Source organism: Maniola jurtina, chromosome 1, assembly GCF_905333055.1.
Source record: "Maniola jurtina chromosome 1, ilManJurt1.1, whole genome shotgun sequence".
NCBI classification, from domain to species: Eukaryota; Metazoa; Arthropoda; class Insecta; order Lepidoptera; family Nymphalidae; genus Maniola; species Maniola jurtina.
In genome coordinates this window covers 10,161,339-10,175,629 of record NC_060029.1, presented here as the reverse complement: position 1 = coordinate 10,175,629, position 14,291 = coordinate 10,161,339, and the positions used below count along the sequence as shown (strand labels likewise).

At 35.3% G+C, this 14,291-nt stretch overlaps 1 long non-coding RNA gene across 1 annotated transcript; it reads right to left on the bottom strand.

The window, feature by feature from the left end:
* Nucleotides 1-5,125: 5,125 nt before the first annotated feature.
* On the bottom strand, nucleotides 5,126-6,693 carry LOC123867826. The gene is made up of 2 exons (XR_006796518.1): nucleotides 6,538-6,693; nucleotides 5,126-5,311 (listed from the first exon to the last, which is right to left on the bottom strand). It is a non-coding gene; the product is annotated as an uncharacterized LOC123867826 (long non-coding RNA).
* Between the last annotated feature and the right edge of the window lie 7,598 nt (nucleotides 6,694-14,291).

Below are 14,291 nucleotides of genomic sequence, written 5' to 3'. Positions count from 1 at the left end.
AAATTTAAGTGTTTATTTTTTGTATTATTAATGGTACGGAACCCTTCGAACGATTTTTTTCGATTGCTTCACCAATCTGGTAACCCAACGAGTTCTATACCAATTGAGAGCAATTGATACTATTAGAATTTTACGAAGCAAGAAAATGTAGGGTTGGCTAAGAAAAAATCATACAAAAGTCATGGTTGGCGAGCACAATGTTTCAAAATTCGGGCTATAGAGAAGTGAGCGAGCTACTACCTAGTACCTATGCAACATGCAGCTTTTCTATTGTAAGGTGCCAGTTTTTGTAAAGGAATGCGTGCGGTCAGTACAGACCAACATGAGCCTAAAATATCTTTCCACTACATAAAAAGTGTACCTATCTATCGCAAGCGTGCTAAATCTTTCCACCGCAATTTACACGCACTGCAAGGGTACGCAGAAAATTTATCGCTAAAACATATATAAACCTTTTGTTCGCACTAGTTTGGCGTAGGTGCTGCCATAAAAATTCTGCTTTGTTGACGGAGATTACGTACCTCAATCACCTCAATAGATTACTTTCAACAAGTTGGTACGTACATAAAGTAAGCGGTATTAATTAAACTTTTACATACTTTTGAATCGTCAAATGCATCTACCAGTGGTTCGTAATGCTTTTCCCATCGAGAAGAACCAGCAAGAAACTCGGCGGTTGCGCTTTTCAATGATTTGATATACAATATTATGCCACTATCTACTCATATGATTAAATATAGGTATAATTAATTGATTGAGTCTGTGTGTGAGTAAAAGTACTTAATTGAAATCCTGCGCATTGCTGGTGCGAGCTGCAGGTCAAACCCACGCTCTTTGATCATTTACATAATCTTCAATTATTGTATAATATAGCATTAATATAATAATTATAATAAATTAGGAGCATATTTTAATAGATTTTTTAAACTTGTACAAAGGCAAGTCCAAAATTGGCCGTGGAACTTTGTTATAAAAGATTATACCTATTCCTAGGATTATACCAATTTCTAGGAGCTAGGTACCTAGCAACGTAGGTACGTTGTGGATAGGTATTCTATTTTATTAGCATTTTGGAGAGCGATGCGTATTTGGATCACGAACCCGAGTTATAAAAAATGTCGACTAAAATGAGAAAAGTCCGGAGTGAAGCCAAACATTCCTCGAAAAGTTCGGGTAATGGATGTCGAGTCCAAATATCAAAGTAGATAAGTAAAGCTTTTCCATTTTTTCAACTTTAATGAAAGAAAACTTCGTAATCTATTCCCTTGCCACTTGAATTTGAATTCATTTAAATTTTCAGACCACGCTACGTTAGCTTTAGGTAGGCAGGAAGCATACATAATATCTGTCTAGATTTCTTTTAGGTCAAATATTACTTGGCCACGCCAGAGGGAAAACTTTGGGCGTGAATCTCGACTATCTACCATCTGTCTACAGAAAACACTCAAGAACTTCACTCAGTTAGTCAGGAAAGACGCGACCAGCATAGAAAAGCTCGTGCTAACAGGGCCACGTGGACGTAGGCCGAGACGTCGCGTTGGACGGATCAGATGAAGGAAGCACGTCTTGATTCTAGCATCTAATGTACTTATCACACGAGGGAGTAGGCGGCGTTAGAAAAATATATCAGAAAGCAGCCACGATCCTCAGTAATGAGGGAGTACCTACGTGTTTAGGGAGTCCACGTAGTGAGTGAATAGTAAACACCTAGGTACTAAAGAGTATCTCAGCCGGGGATATAAAAAAGTACAAATAATGTTGATGTCAAACATGTCCCCGCCTGCAACACTCTTTTACTGAAAATTAGTACTGCCGTAAATATTTTCACAAAACTATAAAACAACTCGTACTATTATTAGGGTTCCAAACCTCAAAAGGAAAAACGGATCCCTTATAGGACCACAATGTTGTCTGTTTGTCTGTCTGTCCGTCTGTCGTGTCTGTTAAGAAAACTTATAGGGTACTTCCCGTTGACCTAGAATCATGAAATTTGGTAGGTAGGTAGATCTTATAGCACAAGTAAAGAAATAAATCCGATAACCGTGAATTTGTGGTTACATCACACAAAAAAAATTAAAATATTTTCACGCAAAAATTAATTTACTAAATCACATAGGTGGCGCTGTTGTCATTAACTTGCTGTTTTGCACATAAAAATACTAAAATATATTGTACGAGATGGGATGGAACCCTTCGTATGCGTCCGACTTGCACTTGAACGGTTTTTATGTTTAAAACCTATTCAACGAGGGTAGGTACAATGTTGTTTTTCATGGGAAGTTTTTGTTCTGCTCTAAGCCAATTTACCAACTTGACTATGTTACGTCTATTTAAACGGTCTACAGTGTCGTAAACAGTATGGCTAGTATAAGATTTCACAGTTTTTAAAATACTAAACTCGAAAACGAGTTTTTTCATACATCTACAGCCAGCGACACAGGCGGAAACATTACGAACTAAAGTTGATCGAGCAAATGCGAGTATATCTTTTACTTTACCATACCAAATACCAGATTAATACGTCACCATCGAGAATGGCAGCCGTTTTCGTCGAAACCAATACCAATACCAGCAAATCCGAACCACGAGTTCATCGTTTGACACCAATTTGACACGCTAAAACTAGTAAATGACGTCATTTTCGCGTAAGTTTACGAGTCGGTGGTCGAATTGTAACTCACCAAAAAATACTCAGTGAGAGAAGCTTGAGAGCAGTGATAAATAAACAAAATGATGAAATTTTATAAGTCCCTGGGCCTTAATTTGCCCACGGGAGGCGAGGAGAATGATCAAGCAGACTGTGAAAGCTAACCGTCGTGGTTGTGTAACTAAATTTGACTCAGCGGCGTTATTTGTGATGTACATAGTGCATCCGTCAAAGAAACTTAGAAAGGTTCTAACATAGCCCAAGCCACCAGCAAGTTGAAGTGGCAATGAACAATCCATGCCTGTCGTATTGGGCGGAGATTGGGTACAAGCACAGCGTACCTCAGGAACCTACCTAAGTGTAGTGTGGGATACCGTGTCATTGACTGGCGATATTACAGAGTAACGTTAAGTGACTGGATGAGGGCACAGGAAGCCTCAAGGCTGGGTGTGGTGAACCTCTTTGAAAAACCCTACATTTAGAAGTACCTACCTAGACGACAGACGTCCGTAGACTGAAATGATAAAAGTGCATCTCGAACGATCCATTTTGTGCAGCGATAGCCATCGGCTCGCAGAATGCATTTAATAATGCTAAATGTTAAGGTAGAATAATTGTAATGTTAGAAGATCGACCACAAAGAGTACCTACCATATCACCCTCACCATTGGGCATTGAGGCTAAGTTAAGAAAGTCTATGCACAATAGGTAGGTACGCTACCTACCTATATCTACATAATATTATTCTAAGCCTTATAGTAGGTACATAATACGTGTGGCTCCAAGTACAAGCAGGTAGGTACTTATGTGTTACTCTGTTTAAATTTCAATTCCTTAGTGATAAATTCATTAGTACCTACTTATCTCTGTATCTGAATATTTAGTTCTATTCTATTTAAATTTCTTCATTGCAGCTGTTTTCACCATCATTTACTTACCTGGAACATTTTGCCATGATTGGATTCACTTATAGAAAGTAGCTACTACCTATCATAATATCTGATACTTAAATAAAATTAATCTATTAAAATTCCACCAGTATAGTTACCTAGGTAGGTACTTGTGCAAAGCCATAGTGAGTTGGCTTGTTGCACAGCTGGGTAGTTGTTTAGAAGTATTCACCTAGGTAGGTACCTAAACACTCAGTACATGTTCTTCAAACTTATTACCTCACAGAGGTGAAGTAGGTAGGTATACTTATACAATTGCAAACAGTACCTATAACACCTATCACTCCTTGCATTCATTGATGATGGAGCCACGCCAGCTTGCATCCACTCAGACAAGCAAGTACCTACCTACCTACCTACCTAACATGGCATAAGTTAATGAAATGTTGTGTTAAATGAACCTCCCTATCTGCCTAATTTTATGTAGCTTATATTAAATACTAGCTGATACCCGCGACTTCGTTCGCGTGGATGTAGGTTTCTTAAAATTCCCGTGGGAACTCTTTGATCTTTCGGGATAAAAGTAGCCTATGTGCTAATCCAGGGTATAATCTATCTCCATTCTAAATTTTAGCCCAATCCGTCCAGTAGTTTTTGCGTGAAGGAGTAACAAACACACACACACACACACACACACACAAACTTTCTCCTTTATAATATTAGTGTGATTTTCTGAATCAATTTTTTTTTTCAGGTTGCAGATCACCAGTATTATTACCAGATTATGATGCCTGCCTCCCTGATCCCAAGTACCTACCTAACTCAATTCAAGACTAACCCGAGGTCATCAATCTTGTAGAATACCTATACATATATTAAGAACTGTTTATGATGTAGGTGCTTAAATACATCTTATGTAATTTAATTATACAGTTGTATGGTACCTACTTATTTATGCACCTATTGGTACCTAATACCTAGGTATCTAAAAGTACCTAGGTATTAATACTATTACAGGTGTAAGGTATAGATCTTTAAGTAATAGTCATTAAATCTTTATTGTTTTAATTTGTTTTATTTCATTTTAAAAATAAAAGTTCTTAGGGTTTACATAAGTAACCAATCCTGGAATTTGCCTGCCTGGATATTGCCTGAAATCTATGTTCAAAACTAAATTAAAGCGACAGGTTTAAATGCTATTCCTTTTGTAATGCTCCCTGCACTACGGAAAAGGACAGCACTAGATTTAGAACCTGTCATTCTAGTTTAAAGATTGCGTCTCACCCCAAGTCCCAACTGCTTGTGAAAGTCTCATCAAAATTGGTTCTGTCAATTCAAAGATTAGCACACCAAATTGATTACTTATAGCTTAACAAATACTACAGTAACATACAGACTTAATAACAGACAGTAAGTCATTCAAGAAGTGGTTATAAAAAAATAACAACGAAGACTGGCATGCCTGCCACAGCTCTCTAACCTAACCAATAACTCATTCAATATATCAAAATCTTTGAAATGAGCAACCGTTGAGTTTCTTGCTGGTTCTGCTATAAAAACATTTTTTAATACTTAATAAAACAGAAGAGAAAAAAAAAACATTTTATTTAATTTTAAATATTTATATTATTACAAAATTGTACAGGAGTGTTACTGCACTGACAGCTTATGGGAGCTTATTCTGTAGTGTAGTCTTGATGCAGGAACACCACAATGCAGTCTTCTAGCAAAGTGGATTAGGCACTAATCCACAGGCTTTCAAGCTCGGGTTTCACTGAAAAAGGAATTATTGATCTTTAATTTTCTAAATTGCTAATTAGACAATTAGGTAATATTCTTCTTATTTTACTATATATCTGTTAAGATAGATAGTAGTCTTGTGTTATTTATAATATTTAATAACTACATGATGCCCTTTTAAGTTTTAAAAATCCAGTGCTAAATCTTTGATTTCCAGGATACCTAGTCTATGTAGTCCAGTATGACACCAAATACTCCATACCAAATAAATGATAATAATGACAACTTAATTTGCACGGATTTATCCCATAGGAACTGTTTTTCTGTAATAAAACATCAGCAATGTCCATCTCCGGGATACAAGAACCTTGTACCTTTCCTCAAAATTGGTTGAACAGGTAGGCTGTAAAAAGCTAGCGGACAGACAAACAGATACACTTTATTCTGACATACAGCTTAAACTCAATGTCCTGATTCTGCATATTTGTAAGTTACTAAGCATAAACATTTAAAAATTTATAACACCCCTGACAAGTGAAGGTTACAAGTAACTAGAAAAGAGCTGATAAGTTTCAATTGGCTGAACCGATTTTCTTGGATTAAGTATAGCTAACACTCAATCAAGCCCACCTTTCAAACAAAAAAAAAAAAACTAAATTAAAATCGGTTCATTAGTTTAAGAGCTACGATGCCACAGATAGATACCTCAAACTTATAACACCCCTCTTTTTGGTTCGGGGTTAAAAAAATTAAGAGATTATGTTAACTTTATCACTTAATTATTTATTAAAGTGTTATATAAGGTTGCCTTTCTATTGAACTATTATACATAGATTAAATGTTTTATTGCCACTTTAAACACAAGTCCTAGCTTTTAATTTTGTAGAACCAAACTGTATGGTATATTACAAGATTAAGTCTATGTAATGTTGTAATCTTAACACCAAAGCTGCCTAAAAAAATGTTGGAATTTTAATAGCCAAAGCTGTCTAACAAATATACTAAATAATCAGTGATGGGCTATGGCTCAATAGTTTTTGAACCCATTTTATGCTAGGTACCTAATAGACTAGTTATTTAAGTAGGTACAAAATAATAATGAAGTTATGATTTCACTATAAGCGACTAGATACTCTTGAAACCTGATCACTTGCTTGCCTTATTCAAATCAAGAGATTGGTATGTAGATAGTTATATCTCTAGTCTTTTCTAGTTACTGTAACCTTCACTTGTCGGGGGTGTTATAAATTTTTAATTTACACTTGTGATTTCACTATAGGTTAGGTCACTTCCCTTAATCAAATCAAGAGATTGGTATGTAGATAGTTATATGTACCTATTAAGTACATACCAATCTAGTTATTAAGTGCTATTATTCTAAAAAAACCTATGTAGACGTGATATCAAGAGACAGTAAACGTACATATAAAGCTGACATACGATATTATTAGGTACTCATTGCATTTTATTTAAATAGTACCTACACACCTAAATACAATATATATTATAATCACTAGTTCTTGAATAACTATTTAAATGAACTTCTGTATATTAAAATCCTTTCATTCAGTTTGCTTTTATTTATTTTCACTTTAACAGACAACAGAACGGTAACTTTTTTTAATCTGACGAAAATTTGGCTTTGGATACCAGTGTTTTAGTGATTTCAGAGTGAATATAGATGAATTACCATAGACAAACATACCATAGAGTATGCGGTGGGTGTCGCTTGACTGTCACTGTCACGCTGTTAATCATCTGTCAATAGCGTCAAAAAACGAAATAATATATGCCAAATTAGACAAAATGGCAGCGTATATCTGTCCCACTTTTTTGTGAATGTGTAAGTGAGACAAAAGTTGGACCTACGTTTCCACATGTTGGTATCGTCATGGTATCTACGTTCTGTCCAAAACTGACAGTTAGGACTAGCTCGTACTATCGATGAATACGTTAACCTTGGCAGTCAGGAGTAGTCGATACTATTAACCATGTATGCGGTGTTCAATGTTGTACTAACGGTACAGAGTGTCAGCCGGTAAGGAAATAGGGGTGCGGTCGCGGTCGCACGCACGGAAATGAGGCAGTCCACTTGGTTTCCTCTTATTGCGCTCACACGCACACACTTAAATGTGGGTTACCAACGGGTTAGGGTTTGCACAGACACTACGTGTGAACAGGTTGTAATAAAAAAAATTAAAACGTGACATGACGTTGAATTTTTTTTACTTTATGTATACTTAGTGTCACTCGGGATGATAATGAACAAGTGTAAATTAAAAATTTATAACACCCGCAACAAGTGAAGGTTACAATAACTAAAAGGAGCTGATAACTTTCAAACGGCTGAACCGATTTTCTTGCAGCTAAGAACACTCTCGATCAAGCCACCTTTCAAACAAAAATAACTAAATTAAAATCGGTTCATTAGTTTAGGAGCTACGATGCCACAGACAGATACACAGATACACACGACAAACTTATAAAACCCCTCTTTTTGGGTCAGGGGTTAAAAATCAGCTGATTTGATGAAACATCATCCCTATTGTAGGTAATAGCCATTCGTTCATATGACTTTCTGCCATCCTTCTGCCCGCACGTCGCTGCCGCCTTGCTTTGGTTCTGGCAAGGCCTTTATCTGGGTTCTCACCATTGCGTAAGTTAAGATAAGGTTAAGTTATTTGTTGAGATAAGGTTAAGTTATTTATTTCACCTTAAATACAAGATTATCCTATAATTTAGGCAGTCTCTTGTTTAAGCATTCTCGAAGAAAACTGGCTTTTCAATTGTTTTGTCTGACTAGATATGTTGCAATCACTGTGTGTGGCACGCTGACCTGGCATAATAAAATCATTATGCAAAGAAATAACTACTTACCCATATTATAAATGGCGAAAGTGTGTTTGTTTGTTGGTGTATTGGTTTGTTGGATTGTCCTTCAATCACGCCGCAATGGAGCAACAAATCAGCGTGATTTTTTGCATGGAAAGGTCTTATGCATGGAAGGATTAAAGGCACTAGTTAAAGAACATAGTTACAAAAGTTACACATTCGCAACTGCAGAGAGAGTGATGGAATAGAATAGTCCTTTGTAGATTATTTTTCTATAGACTGTATAAATATTTATTATGTAATAGGTCAGCCTACCTATTTAGGTAGATGAATGTGATAATTTAGGTTTCCCAAGATTTGATTTCGCTCGGAGTATAATAAATCATACCAATCTATATTTAGAAACTTTTAAACAATTTAAACCATAATATTATATTTAAAGTTTGCGAAATGTTCCAGTACTGCTTCGTCAGTGCGGAGTGCGAACTTGCGGAGCAAAGTTAGAGTGACAGACTTACTGCGTCACCCGGCGCTCATTACCTAGGTAGGTACCTAAGTACTGTCAATTACACGGCACCAAACCAACCTCAATAAAACCTTGTGAGATAGATTTTGTTTTCACTATTTAGAAATAGAACCATCATTACAGAAGTTCTATAAAAATTGCAATTTTTTTTTATCTAAATAAACTTTGTGCTTCTACGTCGTAAGTAGTAGGTACCTATACAGTACAATCGCAAATGCGAGAACATAGTTTTTTCTTTAATTTTACAGACAGCAGAGAATCGGTTATCTCTGCTTCTCTAGATTTTAAAATAGAAGATCTTAGAATTTGCAAAGTCGATGGATATCTATTGTGAAAATCTGTGCTGTTTTAGCTTTTTGGTTTGGATTCTAAGTACTCAAGTAGGTACGTAAAAGACGGGGTTGCTTCAATAACTACAACATGCAGTGCAGTGTATACGACCGGAATCGAGAAAGGAAACAGCCCATTGCTGCGGCAGCGTAGGCCGCAGACTGGAGGAAATGTGAATGATTCAATACTGGCGCACTCAAATACTTTGTTTGGTTGTTTCCGACAGAAAAGATGGGAAATAAGCGATAACAGTTAGGTACTCTACTATTCTGATCCAACGTCTAGAAGACATAAATAGTAGATATTATTATAATTTATACTTGCTGCTTTCTTCATGAACTTTCATTTCACAAGTTAGCTTTTTTTTAGGCAAGTAACATAGTTTTGTAAACGAGAGAGATTGCAAACAGTTTAAAGGTAGACGTTCACAATGAATAAATATTATGCGTGGTTCTTTTGGGTGATGCCATCTGGACTTGTCACGTACTATATGGTACATTTCAGAGTGAATTTGTGTTCAAATATATTTGACCATGTACCTAGCTCTACGAGTACCTAAGTAAGTAGATATACATCACGGTGCGAAGAAAAATGAATATCAGAATTCCATTAAGTACACCAGTAAATAAACATTAACCAGATTTATTCTAATAAGCTCGCTAACACAGCTTTCCATTTAAGTAGGCTCTCGTTTTTCGCATCATTGCTTAACGATTTCGTACACAAGTCCCTCTTGAGATTCGATTATTCCGCATCATGCAGAAGCCAGAGTGGTGCGCCTTGACGATTCTAAAACAATATTATGCTTAACTTCTAGAACGAGATTATAGCTATATAGCTATCGACATATGATACGAAATGTTCTAGGACAATTACTTTAAGGACAATTACTTCAATTATTATTAAGAACAAAAAAAAAATACTTTTTTAAAGTGATAATAATTTTAAAATAACATGGCACCTTTATGAAGTGTGACGTGAAGGACAGTCTGTGTCTGTGTTTAATGGGACTTTAAAAAGGCCGATAGGTGTTTGTGGTAGGTAATTGTACCCGAACCTTTGCGTTTTTAAATTATAAGCGATTGTTTTCGAGGCTTATGTTACGTGGATTAAAGCAATTGATAAAGATAGTGGTGTATTTTAAGATTTGGCGCCCTGGGACAGTAAGGTTTATCACCCCATAAGTTAGCGAAAAAACGTGGACCTCGTTATTATTTTTATTGAAAATCATTCACGCTCCACATAATATAAGCCCCACAGACGCGGCACATAATATTACGCGCTACATACACCGCAAAAACACTTGCAGTAATTTGTAGATACTATTTGAGGACAAGTCGATAGAAAATATAAAGATAATTTTGACGATATACCCAAGTAGTGCCATATTTCAGGGGACTCACTGGTTTACTGTAAATAATTTACTTTTAAATAAAGATAAAGATAAGATAAATTTATTTGGCTCAGAAACAAATGTAACGTAAACGTAACAAAACACAATTAGTTATAATAATAAACATTACTGCATGTGCACCTGTTTCCTGAACTAGTAAAAACTGTGTCTCGGAAAACAGGGCTTCCAAAACGGAGAATACAAAACAAAGTAAAGCACAAAGTAAAATAAAGATTTTGAGTGCAAAAAAAGTGTTTTGAATTCGTACTGCCAGTAAGTAACCAGAACGCAAGTAACATTAATTTACATACTTAATAGTAGTTACCTAATCACTACAGAGTGAGAGTAGTTAGTTACTCTCTATCTGTCTGTCTGTGGTAGTCAAACGAGGCAGTTATAGGATTAGATACATAATATGCCAACCTACATTAAATATTGAGTATGTATATTAGACAACTTAAAATGAAAAAGTAGACAAACCATTGAAAAATATTGAAATACATATTTTGAATAGATTTCAAGCAGCATTACTAGCATGAACTGCGTTTCTATATTATTATACTTAAATGTCATAGGGTTATAGCGTATACAGCAGGTTTTACATATTATTTTCATTTATTGTCTGAACAATTCTCAGATGAATGCTCCGTAGTACGGCGCGCAGCTGGCTCCCCGCCAGTTCTCATTTTTCATATTTCAGCGGATCAGTGCAACTTACAAAAGCGGAAGTGCATTTCTTTAATTTTTCTTTATTACCGCTCAAGCACTGATTTGCAACTTTCACTGTTTTAATCAGTAATTATTGTATAGTTTACAGGATGAGCATTGTTTGCAATTTGCAAATTGAATGAATCTGAAAGAATTTGAAAAATAAAGTTGAAATTTTACACCAATATTGTTTTAATTACATTTTTTTTTGACGACCAGTTAGAAGTTGCCTGCGATATTCTAACCTTTGGTAAGTAATGATACAGTCAGATTTAGGTAAGTAAATAGGTACGCTTAACCTAACCTAATATGAAGGGGTATGGCCTAGAGTATATGGCAGTTTAAAAAAACAAAATTGATTTATTTCATACTAGAGGATGCCCGTGGCTTCGCCCGTGTGGATATCCGTTTTTTTAAATCTCGTAGGAACTCATTGATTTTCCGGGTTAAAAAGTAGCCTATGTCCTTCCCCGGGATGTATCCCAAGTCGTCAAGTATAGTACCTAAGTAAGTCGATTTTGTTGTTATCCCTATATAATATGTATATCTATCTATACTTACTCCTAAGGTGATATAGTACTAGTACGATACATTACATTTCTTGATGGGATGCATTTGCCGGTCTTAGAATAAAAAACCCAGTTGCCGATAAGGTAAGAATAGTAATGGTCAAAGCCTTTCACTAAGTAGACTAAGTCAAAAATTGTAGTGTACTTACTTACGTACAACTCGATAGCAAACAAATTAATTATTTTCATAAACCTATCCAAATACTAGGTAGTTACGTTCAAAAAATGGCCAATTAATCGCCAAATGGTTGATTATTTTTATAGTTTTTGAAGAATATTTTGTTAGGTGCATATTTGTTGTATCATGATGAATTTAAACTTATTATTTACTTTACAATAAACGGTTTCATTTGTAGTAGGTATTAAAAAGTTACAGTTTGAAGGATTTAAAAAAGTTACAACGTTTATGCAAAGTAGATGTGACTTCAGATCTTAAAGTTGAAAGTTTCAACACTTTTCAACATTTCAACACGAGGTATTTGGAAGTGAGACTTACAGTTGAGTTGCGGTGTTATAAGACTGCTGGTATTATTCAAGTCAGTTTTGAAACAAAACTTTGTGTTTTCGACTCACAGGTTAAACTGCTACTTCTAAAGGTAAAAATTACAAATGCAAATAGGATCTAATTGCATTTGTTTTCAGTGCAGTGCTCATATAATGGTGTTAAATATATCATTAGGTATGTTTTGATTAATTGCTTTGCCTAATTCATACCAGAAGTCATATCAAAGATATCCGGAATGCTATAGGTAGTTTGCTGAGAGAGGCACGTACAAAACATTCACACATTAAGTTTGTGTAGCACCTATGAATACGCGCAAGTGTCATGAAGTGTCTCTCTATCTCTCTCGCACGCGGGCTACTCATGAGCGTGAGAGAGAAATTAATATTGTTTTTGTTTCTCGGTAGGAAAGGCATTCCGAACCAGTGGGAGATGCTCTGGACGATTCAAAAGTAAAAGTCTAATTGAATAAAAATATTTTGAATTTTGTTTTTTTTTTTTAATTTTAACCCATCTGTTAGCCAACCGATAATTTGTTTATTTTGAAGTTAGAAAATAGTGTTTCCTGAACGAAAACTTTGAGTATAATTTCGTGAAATAGTGTAGTTCTATCATTTATATTTTGAAAGTTTAAGGTATATGCACTACACATTTTTACTTAGCATGTAGACTACTTTGTTCTTTATCGGATTAAATCGGCTTATGCGAAATGGGCGAAACATCTATTTATTTATACTAAATCACTTACTCCAATGCTCCATTGCTGCGGTCGAATTGCGTAACGCAATAAATAACAAATAGCCACATTTACTCCGACTGAAAAGTTCAATTAAAAGAAACAGATTGCTGTAATAAAAACAGAAAAAGTACTGAAAAAATAATCGTATAGCAATTAATCGTATAATTATTTTGATACTCGTTATAACACTATCGTACTCTCGATTAAGACATCAAGTTTTAAATAAATTTATCTAGTGTTGAATACGAGTACATGCAATTTAAACTCAATCCCAGTAATCTATTTATTCTATTGTACTTACTTACATTTGATACACTTAAATTTTGATACAGTAGGTAGTATCAAAATTTAAAGCATATAGCTAAATTGAGCCTCAATAGCTCAACCGGTAAAGGAGTGGACTGAAAACCGAAAGGTCGACGGTTCAAACCCCGCCCGTTGCACTATTGTCGTACCTACTCCTAGCACAAGCCCGACGCTTAGTTGGAGAGGAAAGGGGAGTATTAGTCATGTAACATCACTAATATTCTTTATAAAAAAAAAAAAACCAAAAAAAAAACAAAAAGTTATTTACTTACTCCTATTTTGGCCATTGTGATATTCGGCCAGGATTAGCCTATGTATTTATTTACATTTAAATATAGCCGCTTGAAATACAAAATTCACACTATAAGAAAGTAATCTCAAAGGATTCTTTCTATACAATAGATCTCTGACTTTTTGCTATTACCATGCTTTTCCGCGTTATATCCGAGGCTTATTAATAGCGGTCTTTACATGTAGTGGTTTCTTTTATCGTAAGTGCAATTTACCGATACAAGATCCTTTTGTTGTAGAGCGAAGCTTGTAAATGGGTTGTCCGATAAGTATACTTTTTCATAGCTGCATTTTTCTACATTCATATAAATTATGTAAAGTTCGATTTTTCTATGTAGCTACCCTACGTACAATTGGCTGTTCATTGGCTCTGTACGAGAGCCTTTTTCTGCAGTCATTTATATTTGATGTTCGATTAAAACAATATTATTTTAGCAACGCTACGTAGCTACGCAATATTTTAGCTTCGCTATGTAGCTACGCAATATTTTAACCTCGCTACGTTTGTAGCTACGCAATATTTTAGCCTCGCTACGTATGTAGCTAGTAGCTACGCAAGATTTTAGCTACGCTGCGTACGCGTAGCTTTTTAGGTGAGTTAAATGCACGTGGGTAATTATTGAGATGACATGATTTCTTTTGCTAGCTTCATATACCTAAACTACACGCATAAAGCGGTCATTATTGTAGGTAATAATTCAGCAGATAGTGCAAAGCGAGTATTTAGCTGGGATTGCGCTAATTTATAGTTTTTATGCCGGCTCTAACTCTCGGAACGCGCTCTTTATCCATTCGTTTTATACTACATTCGCATTATC